This window comes from Papaver somniferum, chromosome 9 (assembly GCF_003573695.1).
Source record: "Papaver somniferum cultivar HN1 chromosome 9, ASM357369v1, whole genome shotgun sequence".
In the NCBI taxonomy this organism is placed as follows: Eukaryota; Viridiplantae; Streptophyta; class Magnoliopsida; order Ranunculales; family Papaveraceae; genus Papaver; species Papaver somniferum.
Genome location: NC_039366.1, coordinates 128,012,823 through 128,026,453, shown reverse-complemented (window position 1 = coordinate 128,026,453; position 13,631 = coordinate 128,012,823). Strand labels below are relative to the sequence as shown.

The following is a 13,631-nucleotide window of genomic DNA, read 5'->3' as shown; positions in this document are numbered from 1 at the left end:
AGCTTTATCCTCATTTGGCTTCAGTGATGACTGGGTTAATCTCATCTTTCAATTCATTTCCACTACCTCCTTTGCCATCCTTCTAAACGGATCCCCAGGTCCAACCTTTTCCAATTCAAGAGGGATAAGACAAGGTGATCCTTTATCTCCCTATCTTTTCCTAATTTGCATGGAAATATTATCAAGACTCCTTGAAAAAGCAACAAGAGAAAATGAAATCTCGGGGATTCAAATAAATAAACACGCCCCTACCATATCCCATCTCTTCTTCGCCGATGATTACTTTCTTTTCACCAAAGCGGACCTGGGAGAAGCAAAAAATTTATTGGATATTTTATCTAATTTTGGGAGAATTACAGGCCAAATGGTTAATCTTCAAAAATCAGGAATCTACTTTATCCCCAAAATTCATCCCACACATGGGAAAATAATAGCAAAAATCCTGAAAGTCCAGATGTTGACTACAAAAGACAGATATCTAGGAACTCCTCTCTTCTTTGATAAAAACAGGAAGGAGAATTTCGAACCGCTTCTTCAAAAATACTATAATACCTTGCAAGGTTGGAAAGCAAAGTTGCTATCTCAAGCAGGCAGAACAATTTTAATTCAATCCATTCTTCAAGCGTACCCGACATATCAGATGCAGATGCTAGCTCTTCCTAAAGAAACCTTATATAAATTAGATAAAATCCAGAGAGATTTTTGGTGGAAGAAAGATGGATCAAAAGGTAAAGGTGGTTATATAAAGGAGTGGAAAGGCATGTGCAAGCCAAAAACACAAGGGGGATTGGGAATAAAAAATCCACATAATTTTAATATAGCCCTTTTAACTAGCTAGAAGATTATTGATGGAAAAAGATCAGTTATGGGTTAAACTTATTGGAGCGAAATACTTCTATCATTCCAATCCGTTTAATCCTACAAGAAACTATGAGATATCATGGATTTGGATAAGCATTCTGAAAGGTCTAAATATCATGAAAGGAAATTATATTTGGCAAGTGAAAAATGGAGCTAGTACGAAGATATGGGAGGACAACTGGATTCCCAACATGGACAGAATAAATAAACCAAGGGACAAAGATGACAATTTGCCGCAAAAAGTTCAAGAGCTAATAAATAATGAAGGATATTGGGATACGGAAAAGCTAGATGATTTGTTCTCTTCATACGTAAAAGAAAAAATTCTAGCTATTACCCCAAGTAAAGAAGATAGAGTCGGGATAAGATGGGCTCATCACCAATCAGGAGATTTCTCGGCAAAAAATATTTATAACTTTCTCATTAATCGTACTCCTGATAATGAAAATGATATAGATTTTCCATGGAAAAAACTATGGAAGATGCAGACTCTACCGCGGATCAAACTATTTATTTGGAAATTAATTCAGAAAGCTTTACCCACCTCAAGTAGACTAGCGGCTCATAACCCAGAGATTTCCCCAGAGTGTCAAATGTGCAATAACCAAGCTATGGAAACGGAAAATCATCTATTTAGAACTTTCCCTTTTGCCAGAGCAGTTTGGTTCGGTTGCTCCTTAGATGCAGTCAATTCGCGGATTAACACATATACGATTAACAAGTGGGTTGATTTATGGATCGCTGATCAAAACTTCTCGCAATTTAGGGAACAAATTGCAATCATTCTTTGGTTCATATGGAAATATAGATGCGAGGTAGTTTTCAGAAAAACCGTTCCATCCCCCTCTTATTTAATTCAACAGATAAAAACGTTCATCCAGTCTTCAGTTATCAAGGAAGAGACCAGATCTCAAGGCATCCAAAAAACGAAGATTCTCATTCACGTGTGGAACTACATCAGGTCATATTGGATAATATTCATTGATGCGTCCTATAAAAAAGAGAATATATCCATGGGATATGCCTTCATTCTGTACTCGGCAGACCAAGAAGCTTTCCTTCATATTTCAGCTGGCTCTGATTGGGCTTCCTCGGCGATACATGCAGAAGCAAAAGCTCTTTTAAATGCTTTAAATTGGCTAGAAAATAATATTCTTTCAAGCGTCTGTATAGTCACAGACTGTAAACTCCTTCTGGATTCTATCACTAAAAAAGATACAAATACTTCCTGGATTGCAGAGAATACTATTAAAGAAGCAACTTCTTTGTTGGATAAACTTCCTCAAACTCAGGTAAAATTTATAAACAGAGATTACAATGTTGCAGCGGACTCTGTTGCAAAAGAAGCAAGGATCAGAAGACTTTATCATATGTCAACGCACTTGTGTCAACGAGTGCGAAAAGAGAGTATTACTTCTAATATTTTTGATGACATTGAAATTGTAGATTTTCTGTATTACATTGCTTGATTTAATATATTAACTTTTTGCATCAAAAAAAAAGTAATTTATATGAAATAAATGACAAAAAAAAAATGGTAAATATCGACTACTAGTCCCAACTCCCAAGCGGAAACATCTTAAAAGGAAAAAATGTCATATTATTAAGAGGGAAAGAATGAATGCGAGGAAGGAAGGATTGAGAGGAGGGCAATAAATTTTTTGAGGAGGGATTGATATCTCAATACAGTGCTATGGAACAAATCCAGGGGAATCTTTTTATTAATCGTGTGAAGATTAGGATAGAAACTGATCACGAACATGAATGTAGTGATTGCTTGATCCCGTAGATTTGCTAATTCAGACAGATTGTTGTAGGATGGAAACAATGACAAAAATGGGATCAGATTAGATTATGGAGATACTCTTTCCATGTACAGCCAAATCCTTCATTCTTTTATTATCCTTATCGATTCTTCAAGATTTTCATGAGTTAAGTCCTTAGCTCTGATTCGTTTGCTGGTATGAATACCTGCGCATTATTATTTTCCGCCAACTTAGAGATAAAAATCCTTGAAAAATACTCATGTGATCATAACTAGCTGCAACAAAACAGCTTCTTAATGTTTAATTTTTTTTGATCGGTCAAATAGAAATTTCATTGAAAAAAGGAACCACAACCGAACAAAAAAGTGGAACCAAAAGGAGATTCGGCTCCAAAATAATAAAACACAAAAATTACAGTAGCCGGTATAATGAATCTCATAAAGAAATCACAATATTTGCCGTAAGCCCTAACATTCTTAATATTTAATGTTGTTTGGATATGCCGCACGATCTTCTCTTTTTCCTTTACCTCGTTTCGGATTTCATTCATGTTCGAAATTATACTTAGTGATCGTGATAATCACCGTCACTTTTTGTGTTGTAAGCGGATTTTAGAATAGAGAACGTTAAGAAACAATATTAAGGGTTGGATAGGTATTTTGAAAATATTTACTTATTTTCATTTTATTTGACTTTGGCTTCGTATTGACTCAAAAAAAAAATTCTTTTTATCATTAAACCAGCGCATGCATCAACAGAACCAACAGTCAAAGTCAAAAAGTCGGGAAAAAAATGGCTCGGAGAAAACTGCAACTATGCGGGTATATAAATTATCCTGAGTAATCGTTGTCGCTCTACTTTGCAGAAATAATATCAACAGTTATATGGGTACATACTTTATCCTAAATAATCTTAGTCGCTCTACTTTGCAGAAATGATATCGCTATTGGTAGACCCATGAATGGAAAGGATTAATTGGCGCCGGAGTCATACGCAAATTTATTTTTCTTTCTAGATTTAATTCGTGTAATAAATGAATAAAGATTCCAAATCTCCAGCGGGTAGATTTATTTTATTACTACCATCTATAAACGTAATTTTGAGAGCAAAGTACGCCCCAAATCTTTAAAAATAAATAAATTTCCCACAAAAGACGCACCAAATCTTTAAAAATAAATCAATTTCCCAAATCTTTTCTTTAATACAATATATTACCTCTTTAGAGAATTTATATATAAACTAGGTATCACCGTGGCCTTACGGCCCGGCTCAACCTCTTCTTATAGTCTTAAGCGTATAAATACATTAAAAAGGATCACAACTGGACTGAGTATCCAAATACAACTTAGTCAATTATATTTCGTATTTATCTTTGAGTTAGTTTTAAAACAATCATCGTTTACTGAATACCGAAATAAATAAATCAAAAGAACAAATGGATTCATGTTAGAAACTCTAAATTAGTTTAGTTTAGTATATGATGGTGATAGCGATGAGAGAACAACAAGTAAAGTGACAATTTTCTTTATACAACATGAATGATTCAGAACAGAAGTTCATAAATTAGATCAACTCTTTTTTAGGGCATATTATGGGAATCTTGTATGTGAATCATACAACAAAATTTTAAAATTTTCATTTTTTGAAGTTTGTTTTTTTACATGTATCTAAGTCCATCTTCTTGTACAGATGACCTTGCCATATACATTTCACTATGTGAGGCATTGTTGGGATTTTCTTCATACATCTTGTACTTTAGTTGTTTTTTTATGACACCATTCTCAATCTCTACATCTTTTATGAACTTATTTTCAATTAAATCAGCTTCAAGCATTTTACCTTCTTTAGATTCAATGATTTATATGGGATGATATCGACATTAGCATTACAAATACTATTATCATGTGGACAATCTGACAGTCAAGATTTCTCAGAATTTTTTTCTCCTTCATGAAATGGTATCCCCTTACAAATCGTAAAATCAAATTGCTCTTTTCGTCTCTACATATTTAATAATGATCTCATTGCTAGTCTAACTTCCATCTTTTCCAGCTTGCAGATGGTCTGACAACATTACTTTAGTTAGAGATAAGGAATGCAAAAACAGGTTCGGAAAGCGGAAATGATTAATGTACCAAAGAAATCTCTCGATATTTATCCCGGTAGACTGCCAACATTTATCCGGCTATCACAATGATAGAGCAGCTGGCCATCCCTCTTTGGAGATATCTCCGTCAAATTCCTTGATGAGTTTAGAATTGTTCTTGGAAATGTTTGTCTATGACAGGGTTTCATATTATCCAAAGCAGTGCAATGATATTTGAGGCAAGAATATGTCAAATGGAAAAAGTGATAGTAACCATTTTCTAGAAACAATGGGTATAAATATTCAAATTGTTATGTCAAGCCTCTTATTATATATGTTACACCTAGGGACGTGTAGTTTCCATAGCAAGTAGAGACTCCTGCCAGAACACAAATGACTGAACTACTGAAATGAATAGTAGACTACCAAAAAATATCATTATATATATAATCTCTAATATCATGATTAAGTACAAAGACAATTCGCAATATTCATTGCTCGGGTTATTATAAAAGTAACACAAACTGTTTAGGAACAATAGAAATTCCAAGGACAATGTAGTCATGCTAAAAAGATGGTGTTAATGCTTGCACCATATAGTCCATGCATTATTTTTTTTATCACTTCTTACTGCGGAAGAAAAAGTTTTCAAAATTACCTGCACTTGGGACAAAATGACACATAAAATAAGCCAGAAACATCTGTGGTCAAGAGAAGTCCATTCAAAGCCCAGATCTGTAGACTCACAATTCGGGTTGTTATTGCAAGTGAGGAGATACCACTCACTGTTGTATCTCCATCATTCGATACTTGCCTCTACTTCCTTAGCAAAAGTTATGAAATTCTAGAGACTACCAAGGGATGGATACCACTATAACGCCAGTTTTCAGCTCAAACCATTTTACAATGGCTCTTTCCCAAGAGGTATGCCAACCTGCAATACAAACATGCCACCTCCTCTATCACCAACAAAAGAACTCTCATCAAACATGTAGAAGCTTTCCTACCAAGAAAATCAAAACAGACCCTGATAAATTAAGAGAACAAAACAAATGACACATGAAAGCCGATTGTAAATTACCTTTCTTCCAAGATCTCTTTATGATCTGAAGATATTAAAAACATAGCTACATCAGACTAATTCACTTATAAAAATATAAGCAAATCTTAAAATCAATTTCTTTATGATCAGTTTAAAAGATATATTAAGAGCAACGCATATGTGAAAGTTAGTACGTATTGAAAAAGTTGATTTCATGGGATCTGAACACCAATATACAGAAGTACATGGACAGATGTACTATATACGCCATTCGCTAAAATCTTCATATTAGTTACATTAAGACCTTCCAACAATACCCTAAATAAAGAAACTCGGTAATGAATGGAGAGTGATCTGCATATTTAAAAAAATGACATTTGATTTTCAGACATTATATAATCAGAATTCTTCCGCTGAAGGAACTTTCTATGTGTAAGACTAATTATAAGGAAAACCGAAAGATAAACTTAATTGCAGGATTAATCGAATGAAAACCTGAACCGATGTGTTAATTGATTCAGTTCCGTAACTACGTAGATCGTATTCCTCATGCTTGGCCAATTCTTTAAGCCTATGCATATCTAAAACATAAAGACAACCCTTATCGTTGACATATCATAGATCTCCCAGTCTTTATCCATCCTTCTGAATCCAGAGTTGATGGGATCCTTTTTGCTTATTCGGCAACATAACCCATATAGAGATAGACAATCGATGCCGCAATTAACACATAAATGTCCTGATAACATATTTCAACACTAATTTTCACTTGAATCTAGCCTCAGGCGTCTTTAACAATGATGATACCTATGGAAACCCCCTGTCTTCCCTCTGCCACAACTTTTGCTCCAAATAAGTAAGAATAAAATTTGTGAGAGAAAGTTCTCCACCCATGGCATTATCGAATATTATCCTAGAGATTTTGACTGAGTCATTAATGGATCGTACTAAATTAACATCAGCTATACATAAATTAAAGATGACACTATGAGAAGAAAAATGAAAAAAAAATGCAGGTATGCACTGTGCTTACAATGAATAAAACCTTTATCCCATGGAAGTGTCTCTCCTCTCCATTGAAACCCCAATTATCTCCACTGATAATGTGATCAGAACTCCTGATATAATAAAATCTCGAATGGGAGAATGAAAATTAATAATCCAGCGTATGTTAGGTTGCGTAATACTTGCCTCTTCTCAGCTTCTTTTTCCAGTGTTTGAATTATTATTTCCATGGTAGATTTCCCAATTCGGTACGCATCTATTGATATTGGCAATTCCATACTTAGCACAACATAACACATGAAATGACAAATATTACTAAAACGCAAGGTTTGAGATTGCTGAAAGTCACCTGGTTTTTTCTTATAGTATCCACCTTTTTAAAATCTAGGTATCTGGAACCAAGTGTTACGTACATATAGTATAAACCAAGTGCAAGGGGTAACTCCTGCCAAAAATGTCCAAAATATATTTCAACCACATGCATGGAAAAAAAATCAAGGAAAAGGGAACTCCTGCCTCATCAGCAAAGCAAAAAATGGATGGTTGATCAAGCAATCTCTCTCGTATGTGTTATGTCCATGATAACCTCCTCAATTTTTGTATGAGTAACCTCCTAATTGTTGTACAGATAAGAACCTAATGCCTCATGAAAACAGTCGAGCATCACGTTGAGATTCAATAGCATATAAAACCTGCATTTGAAGGAAACCTAAAAATAAGAAGACATAATTAGTAGTATTTTCATATCTGTATTTTACTTTTCTGACTTACTACAACATGCATTTTGGGTTCCAGAGGTGTTCACGTAAGAATAGAAAATAGGGAACTGTGATCCAGAAGATCCATCCAAGGAGTTGACTCTTGCAGATAAATCTTTAGTTGGGATTTTCCTGTCCCTTTTCTTGATGGGCGAATGAATGACGGGGATTGAACCTGCGGATTATGGATTCACAATCCACTCATGGATGGGAAAATTCATTACGGTGTTCACTTAATTTTCTTTAGCAGTAACCAATATAAAAACTGCATATAAAGGAGCCTAGTGCCCCTAGAAAACATTAAAGCAACAAATTCACATAAAAAATTATGTTAGCCAGATTATTCATAGTCCTGTAAGCATATCCCACAATGTGGCAACATGCACAAAGTGTCGAACTTACTATATATGACCATCTCAGTTCCTGCAATAATCCATATATAACCATCTCAGTTCCTGCAATAATCAAATTAGTGAAGACTGTTAAACATGCATCTCGCGGTTTCCCAGCACCTGATCATTTGTAACTCTAGTGCCAAAATATGCACATGTACACACACAGAGACAATAGGTAGGTATTAGAGAATAAAATTCAACATCATATAATGATATAAAAAGCAAACCTTACACCAGCAACAATTACAAATGGTATCATGTAAAGCAGTGAGATAGTTGTACGACCATTCATAAAAATAATAGAGCATCTTAATTGCATTGATAATTTCATGAATAAGTAAAACTATGTGACTAACTGATTTGCAATTGTCTTAAATCCGAATGAAGATAGTCAAAAAACTACGTTATCATACCATCAACCACTATTCTTTTTACCGGAGAGACATAAATACCACTTCGATACATTTTTCATTATACTGTAAACTCAACCTATTTAACAAAGTAGAAATAACCTATATTTATCGTGGATTTTGAAATTAGCTACTGCCAAGTCACGATGTATTCAGTTACAAACAAATTAACTTCGAAAATAGATGCTAGGAAGTAGGCAGTACAATTTACCAACATGATCCGCAAACCCGTGTTTACTCTCCAGTCTCTATTGTTCTGCACTCTATATAACTAACATGAATATTAATAATGATAATATTGTTACCTTCACTGAGATATTACCATTTATCTTAGCATCTTCTCTAATTGCCTTCTTCATGAACTTCCCTTCTCCCTCCACTTGTCAAACATCCGACTCCACACAGTACAAAAAGCAGTCTCAAGTGCTAAAAATATGCACATGCACACACAGTAGCTAGTTGATGAGTGGATCAAATTCAAAATCATATAATGGGAAAATTAGGCGTATGGAAGTAGCCAATATCACATAATTTGTGATATCTTATGATTTGTGACCCAATAATCACAAAGCCAAAATATGTTTCCCCATCATCTGGAAAAGAACTACTGTACTTCTATCATTCATATCAATTTAGTGTAATTTATATAACTACTTGTAAGTTAGTTCAAAGCGTACAAATAACAAAACAATTACTACAGAGGACTGAATCTGGTATGAATCGAACACACAACCTTCTAACTTGATGTCAGACGCACTACCGTTGTGCCACAGACTCATTCATTAATGGACCATTTTGGTCAATGAAACTTTGTTCTAAAATAAATTAAACATGTCAAAATTCAAAATTTGAATGGACAATCTAGCAAACTAAACAAAAATCTTAGACACATGGATTACAACGAACTAATGTAGAATAAAATCGTACAAATTTCCAGCTTACGCTATTATAATCCTGAAAGTTCTAATAATCCTGAAAGTTCTAAAATATCTAATTTTGACTCCAACGATAATTATGAGAGATATCCACAAAATTATCAATCTAACAGCTCAAGCATATAAGGCAAGGGTTTTGTTCCTAACCTGAGCAACATGAAGTCCACAGTACAGTAATATAAAGTCCATTTACCTAGCAGTCCAACCCCATATATACTTCATTTTTCTTTCACTTTTCAAATTGGTGGTGATAGCTTGTGAGTCAGAACCTGGCGGGCCAGTCCCATATAGTATATTATCTTTATTTATCTTTCGCTTTTCAAAGTGGTGGTGATATCTTGTGAGTCATAACTGAGAGTGATGCCTGATATCTGCAATAAAGAATTGGATATTAAAAAATAAAGGAAATATTGGATGCAAACAATGCATAGAGATGATACTGTCTAAAACTCCAGTGAGCGCAATGGTTGCAGTTTAAATTTCTGGAAGCTATTTACGTACTGAACTATACACTTGTAAAGATGGCCAAAAATTTTCTCAACTTTTGATTCAATAGTGGGACCAAACTCCCTTGGCTGCAAGAAAGTATTAACATCAATTACAACAAAACCCTAGAATTGCACAATCTGTTAGTGACATTATATATTCCACTCAGGCTCGATTACCCAAAGGATTTGCAGAATAATAACATCATGGTCCTAATAAGATATGTCAGCAACTATCTCAAGGATATACTGAGTACATAAATCTCAATAGAAGAAACGTATTTTCCTTGAGATGGGAGAAAGAGGCATGCTTCATTTGATCAGTACTAACCATATGAAACATCTACACTTTTATTAAATAGTGAATCTCTCGGAAGTCTAAGGGGAGCACAAAAAAAAAGATGTAACTATGTGATTAAGTAAATACATGAGAAATAAATCTTATACTAACTTTCAGGAAATGTTGGAGATATGTTTCAGTGTCATCGGAAATTTTAGTCTAGCAATTTTCCCAATGTGACAGATTTTCCTGCAAATACTTAAGACACAATCCCGTATACTAAACCAACATAAAATTTTAACGACATTCAAAAATTGAGATAACAGATTAGCTTCAACATGGAGGGTTGATATTCCAAGTTGTGCAAAAAGTAGTTTTATACACTTGACGAATTGAATCAGCAAAACCACAACGCTGTCAAGAATGTCTAATCCTACTTTGGTTGGATTACAAACAAAACCCAGTTCAGAGGTAGACTTTCTAAACCTAAGAGTATACAAAGATGGAGTTTTTCACCCGGAGTGACTTTTTTGGTCCTAGATCAGTCTCCTCGGAACCTGTAGTTGTCATTATATTGTTTAATTAACAATAAGAATCAAAAATAATGGAGAACTAAACAAAAACATTTTTCTAGGAAAATACATCTGGTAATATGATTATATGAGATTTCATACCGGCCATACCCACAGTCATATAAATACACAACAACCAATAAGTTAAAATAATTGAAGATTAAGAGTGCCCGGGTTTGTTATTCAAGATAAAAGAATGATATGCTTGCGCCAAAATTGTAAATTGATGGGGAAAAAATTATCCCGTTTGTCCCTCTCGAAACTTACAGGTATTAGATTGAATAGGAACTGGAAACCGTCAGTACCCGTGAATGCTCCTCCATTGACCCTCTCATCTTAGAGTATTTCGCCTGGGGGAAATGGAAAAATGTCTTTAACTGTTGACATCCTTCACATAGGAAATCATGATATCAAAAAAGAAGGTAGACCAAATTTATCGGGCAGCGAGACCAATGACCTTTTCTAGAGTAATGCAGAATGTTGAGCAACGGGAGAAAGCAAGCAAAATAATCCTAAAGAATTTCCAATATGAAGGGTAAGCATGACACTAAATTTATAATTCTATAATCTCTTCTGATAAAATGAGCAGTTTATATAACCCTGATCAAGAGTGAAGCGTGGATTACACATCCTTTCTTCTTTAACTTTAATTCAGAGCACACTCATAATAGTGAGAATTAAATATTGAATATAGCCATACAAACTCTAGTTTAACATACAAAAGTAAGAATTAGACTTGCCTGCGAATTAAAATTATCATGAGGATCATTGGAAGGAATTTCTAATCTAGCATATGTTGTTTTCGCATATACATACCTCACTAACAGTGTCAGCATCAAATCCCTTCCTCCATTCAATCATCTCTTCCCATATGTGCTTTGCTTTATCAATATTGAACTTGGTTATGTATATGAACACACCTTTGGAATTTCCACGTCTGCACAATTGAGGAAAGAGATGTCAAATTACTTGGTATGGCTGGCTGGACTACCACCATTAACGTAGTGTCGGCTGAACAAACTCCAATAATTTTCTTGTTATGAATCAAATTCTGTTCTCGTAGGACTTGAAACATGATTTAGCACTTTGTCTCAAACCTAGAAGACAAAAAAGACATTTGCTTAAAAGTACTTGCGAAAAATGCCTGATTTGATACGTATACATATCAACTACAGATCTCTTTGAAAAAATTGTAGGCATGATCAAAAAAGTTTAGCAAAATATCATGAGGAAATTAAAATGAATTTTTTCCTCCTCTTTTTTGTACATGTGTTTTAAGATTATATAAACGAAAATAAAATTACCTTCCCAACCATGATCTCATTGTCGCAATCATCTCCGTAAAGATTAATACCTCTACCTTAACCATCTCTAATTATTACAATCCAAATTCATGAGATAAAGGTAGTGTAATATATCCCGTAGTCCTCAACATCCAGAATCCAATCTAGAAACCTGTAAAAAAATAATTGAGGTCAGGATTGTAGGATGAAAGTGAAACAAAATAAGACAGTTTTCTAAGCTAATTACACTATAAGCCCGTAAAGCATGTTCTGAAGTTGCACCTAATTCATTTGTCTCACAGCTGTTGACTCTCAGTCAATAGAACTTTCAGCCATCTCTCTTTTTTAGATGGAGAATCTCATTTTGATTGTGTTGAATCCCACCAAAGTTGTAATCCTTGATACTATTGTTCGGTAATACAAAGTTCTGCGCAATCAGTTATAATCAAACAATATTCTTCATCCCTCAAATTTGGATATATTCTTGTCAGAGAAAATCCGATCAAGGACTCTGACACACATACATATAATAAAAAAGAGAACAAAACTTTGCACATTGAAAACTTATCAAAAACTTACAAAGTTCCTTACCACCTTTAAAAGTCCCTTGTCAGCTGGAGAGCAATTGCATGTCCACTGCAAACCGTCCAAGCCATACAGTCAAACCACTGTCATCTTTTGCAATTTTTTCACTTTATATAAAAGCTGATCTTATTTGAATTTTGATTAACTACTTCCTAATTTTCTGCCCTTAGGTCTTGTTGATGTTAACTTATCTGCCATAAAATACACAAAAGCCCTAAAAACCTACAGAAAAGAAAATCGGAATGAGAAATTATAGCCAACGAAAAAAACGAATTATGTTTGTTAATTACAAAGTGGACACTTAAATTATGTTTGTTACAACTCTTTCAAAAACGAATTAATGAAGTACTTTTCTACTTGCAACCTGGACTAACAAAGACAAAGATGTAAAACAGTGAAAGCTTACATCCTAAGTACCAAGAATGAAGAAGAACGAATTGTTTTGTGGTATCACTCTATTTGCCAAAAAAAATAAAACAATAATAATTATGGCACATAATGAAGAAAAAACACCGAAGGCCCAAGAAATTACATATCTTTGACAACTCTAGTATCTCCAGTCTCAGACTTGTAATTGCCGATTCACTAAATTGTTCTTTTAAGTTAATTAGAGACCTCAAAAGTAAAATTCTAAGATTTCCATGAATCTGTATGTTTACCTTCTTCTTCTACTCCTCTCAATCATCTTTCTGATTCAACTGCGACATATAAATCTACTTTAAAAACCTGCATTACACGGAAGGAAGAAACGTAAAAAGAGATAAAGTAAAAAGCTTGGGTTTCTGAGGTAATTGAGGTGAGACCCAAGAGGCCAGGTAGAAAAATACAGTAGAGATATACTTGATGGTGATGTGAATTGAGTTTTTCTTCTCTTCCTTGTTGAATATGAAACCCTTACGTTTCACTGGACCGAGTAACTTAGGTTTCTCAGAGAGGCGACGAAGAGAGAAAAGAGAGTGTTTGTAGCGATAATTAGGGTTACATACGACGCATCCATCCCCTATTCTATAGACCACGTAATACCTGAAGTTTCCTGACCGTCTAATGACTACTCCATCCGGAGCTTCCCGACCTTCAGATCGGGCCTGTATTAAACATCGTCCACCTGATAGCTTTTGTCATCATGGACATAAACCTCATACCTTTTTATAACTATGATTTAATCTTA

The 13,631-nt window shown here is 34.4% G+C and overlaps 1 long non-coding RNA gene across 26 annotated transcripts; it reads right to left on the bottom strand.

Annotated features, from left to right (window-relative positions):
* Positions 1-5,181: 5,181 nt before the first annotated feature.
* On the bottom strand, positions 5,182-13,431 carry LOC113310022. 26 transcript variants are annotated; one of them, XR_003340873.1, is made up of 10 exons: positions 13,123-13,425; positions 12,470-12,685; positions 12,161-12,305; positions 11,900-12,050; positions 11,412-11,532; positions 10,863-10,945; positions 7,110-9,629; positions 6,789-7,016; positions 5,795-5,819; positions 5,182-5,647 (listed from the first exon to the last, which is right to left on the bottom strand). It is a non-coding gene; the product is annotated as an uncharacterized LOC113310022 (long non-coding RNA). The 26 variants fall into 26 exon arrangements; XR_003340877.1 differs by lacking the exons at positions 5,182-5,647; positions 5,795-5,819 and having other exon boundaries at positions 6,201-7,016; positions 7,110-7,693; positions 7,921-7,973; positions 9,452-9,629; XR_003340853.1 differs by having other exon boundaries at positions 5,795-7,016.
* Between the last annotated feature and the right edge of the window lie 200 nt (positions 13,432-13,631).